Source organism: Rhinopithecus bieti, unplaced genomic scaffold, assembly GCF_001698545.2.
Source record: "Rhinopithecus bieti isolate Rb0 unplaced genomic scaffold, ASM169854v2 scaffold_6464, whole genome shotgun sequence".
NCBI classification, from domain to species: Eukaryota; Metazoa; Chordata; class Mammalia; order Primates; family Cercopithecidae; genus Rhinopithecus; species Rhinopithecus bieti.
The window spans coordinates 875544-879631 of NW_016805195.1; positions in this window are offsets into that span (position 1 = coordinate 875544).

Here is a 4088-nt window from a genome sequence, read left to right on the forward strand (position 1 = left end):
TATATATATATAAATATATATATTTGAGATGGAATTTTGCTCTTGTTGCCCAGCTGGAGTGTAATGGTGCAATCTTGGCTCACTGCAACCTCCACTTTCCAGGTTCAAGGTATTGTCCTGCCTCAGCCTCCCAAATAGCGGGGATTAAAGGCATGCGCCACCACACCCAGCTAATTTTCCACTTTTAGTAGAGATGGGGTTTCTCCATGTTTGACAGGCTAGTCTGTCAAACCAGCCTGTCAGGTGATCCGCCTGCCTCGGCCTCCCAAAGTGCTGGGATTACAGGCATGAGCCACTGCTCCCGACTGTCCTATATATTTTTAAATGTTCTTAAGGTTCAATAAAAGACATGTGTGTATGTGCTATTTTTGATGCATGCGAACCTAAAGGATATTTCACTCTTCCTGTAGAATCTCTTGACTGAGCCCACTTATTTCCTATGAAGCACTTACACATAGCAGATATTCAGTGGAGAAAACTGCTTGTGCTAATGATTTCTATTTACCCTTTCTAGACCAAATCCTCTCCCAAGCCTGCAGAGACAAAGGACAGTGTCTGTAAGGAAAAGTGGCTTGCACTAAAAAGCTTATCTCAGGACAGTCGTTTTTTTCATTAAATTTACTTATTTTCCTCATTTTTTTTCACAGCTCTCCAATGTCTTTAAAGATAATTTGTTTTTAGATAGCCTGCTAGGATTTGCTGTATCTTTCTCAGAAATAGAACTTATCTACCACTTTTTATTTATTATTATTTGAATATTAATGTTTTATTATACCTACATATATTAGCAATTATGTGATCATAGTATCATGAAAGATGACTTAATCAATGTTATAAATATTTTTGCTTTGTCTGTTTTCAAAAAGTTCTCTAAACTACCTATTCAACCCATTTAAGCCTTTGAAATTACCATTTGTTGAGGTATTTTCCAACTAATAATGTTCTCTGAACCAAATAATAATCTGGTTATTTTGTTTTTTTTGGTTATTTTTTTATGGGTACATAGTAGGCATATATATTTATGGGGTACATGAGATACTTTAATACGGGCATCAATGTATAATAATTATATCAGGGTAAATGGCGTATCCATCACCTCAAACAACTTTCGTTTCTTTGTGTTATGAACATTTTAATTATACTTTTAATTATTTTTAACCCTGTAATAAATCATTGTTGACTGTGGTCACCTTGTTGTGCTATCAAGTACTAGATCTTATTCATTCTATCTAATTATATTCTTGTACACATTAATCATCACCACCTCCTGCCCCCTTCCCACTAGCCTTCTCACTATCCTTTTTGAATTCTCTATGGCCTTGAATTCAAATGTTTTAATTTTTAGTTCCCGCACATGACTGAGAACATGCAAAGTTTGTCTTTCAGTGCCTGGTTTATTTCACTTAAGATAGGGTGCTCCATATCTATGTTGTAAATGACACGATCTCATTTTTATTTTTGGGGAGGGTGCATAGAACTCTGCTGTGTATACATACCATATTTTCGTAATACATTCATCAGTTGATGGACACTTAGGTTTATTCCAAATATTGGCTTCCATGAATAGTTCTGCAATAAACATGAGAGTACAGCAAAGGATATACTGAATTTATTTATTCTGGGTACATACCTAGCAGTGGGCTGCTGGACTGTATCTTAGTTTTATTTTTAGTTTTTTGAGAAACTTCCATAATGTTCTCCATAGTGGCTGTAGTAATTTACATTCCCACCAACAGTGTCTGAGGGTTCCCTTTTCTCCACACTCTTACCAACATTCATTATTGCCTATCTTAGGATAAGAGCTATTTTAACTGGAGTGAGATGATATTTCATTGTAGTTTTGATTTGCATTTCTCTGAGGATGAGTAATATTGATCACCTTTTCATATGTCTGGTTGCAGTTTGTATGTCTTCTTTTCAGAAATGCCTATTCAGGATGCTTATAAATTTGCTTTTTTTTTTTTTTTAAGGCGGAGTATTTCTCTGTCACCAGGTTGGAGTCAGTGGCGTGATCTCGGCTCATTGCAACCTCTGCCTCCCGAGTTCAAGTGATTCTCCTGCCTCAGTCTCCCGAGTAGCTGCGACTACAGGTATGCGCCACCATGCCCAGCTAATTTTTGTATTTTTACCACAAACATGGTTTTACCATGTTGGCCAGGTAGGTCTCAATCTCCTGACCTCATGATCTGCTCACCTCGGCCTAACAAAATGATGGGATTACAGGCATGACCCACTGGGCCCGGCCTCATTTGCCTATTTTTTTTTTTTTTTTTTGAGACGGAGTCTCGCTCTGTCGCCCAGGCTGGAGTGTAGTGGCCGGATCCTGGCTCACTGCAAGCTCCGTCTCCCGGGTTCACGCCATTCTCCTGCCTCAGCCTCCCGAGTAGCTGGGACTACAGGCGCCCACCACCTCGCCCGGCTAGTTTTTTGTATTTTTTAGTAGAGATGGGGTTTCACCATGTTAGCCAGGATGGTCTCGATCTCCTGACCTCGTGATCCGCCCATCTCGGCCTCCCAAAGTGCTGGGATTACAGGCTTGAGCCACCGCGCCCGGCCCATTTGCCTGTTTTTTATTCAGATTATTAGATGTGTCCCTATTGAGTTGAGTTCCTTATATATTCTGCTTATTAATCCCTTAGATAGACAGTTTGCAAATATTTTCTTCCATTCCGATAGACAGTTTGCAAATATTTTCTTCCATTCCGTGTATTGTCTCTTCACTTTGTTAATTTCTTCCTTTTCTGTGCAGAGCTTTTTAATTTTATGTGATCTCATTTGTCCATTTTCATTTGGTTGCCTCTGCTTTTGAGGTATTGCTCAAAAAATCTGTTCCCAGACCAATACCCTGAAGAGTTTCCTTGATGTTTACTTGTAGTAGTTTCATAGTTTGAGGTCTTAGAATTATGTCTTCAATCCATTTTGATTCAATTTGTGAATGTGGTGAGAGATAGGGGCCTAGTTTTATTCTTCCACATATGTATACCCAATTTCCCCAGCAGTACTTATTGAAGACTGTTTGCCAATGTATATTTTTGGCACCTCTGTTGAAAATGAGTTCACTGTAGATGCATGGATTTATTTCTGAGTTCACTATTCTATTGTATGTATCAGTTTCTATGCCAGTACAATGCTGTTTTGTTTACTATAACTGTAATATAATTTAAAGGCAAGAAATGTAATTTCTCCAGTTTTGTTCATTTTGTTCAGAATAGCTTCAGCTATTCCAAGTCTTTTTCATTTCCATATAAATTTTAGGAGTTTTTTTTCCTATTTCTTTGAAGAATGTCATTAGTATTTTTAAAGAGAGTTCATTGAATCTGCCAATTGCTTTCAGTAGTATGGGCATTTTAACAATATTGAGTTTTCCAATACATGAACTTGAAATATTTTCCACTTTTGTGTCCTTTTCAATTTTTTGAATGTATGTTTTTATTGTAGGGCTCTTTCACTTCTTTGATTAAGTTTATTCCTTGGCCTTTTATTTTAACTGTAGCTATTGTAAATGGGATTACTTACTTGATTTTTTAAACATTGTTTGCTATTGGCATATAGAAACACTACTGATTTTTGTATATTGGTTTTTTATTACACTTTACTAAATTTGTTTATCAGTTCTAGTAGTTTTTTAGTGGAATCATGAGATTTTTCCAAATATAAAATTATATTATCTGCAAATAGGATAATTTGGCTTCCTTTCCACTTTGGATACTGTTTATTGATTTCTCTTGTTTCATTGCTTTACCTAGGACTTCCAGTACTAAGTTGAATAATGTAAAAGTGGGCATCCTTTTTTGTTCTAGATCTTGGAAGAAAGGCTTTCATTAGTTTTTCCCCATTCAGTATGATACTAGTTCTGAGTCTGTCATATATGGCTTTTATTTTGTTGAGGTATGTTCCTTCTATACCCAGTTTTTTTTTTTTTTTTGAGGGTTTTTATTATGAAGGAATGTTTAATTTTATCAAATGCTTCTTCAACATCAATTGAAATGATCATATAATTTTTGTCCTTCATTCTTTCGATATGATGTATCACATTGATTGATTTGCAGAAACATCCTTGCATCCCTGGGATGAATACAATTTAGTCA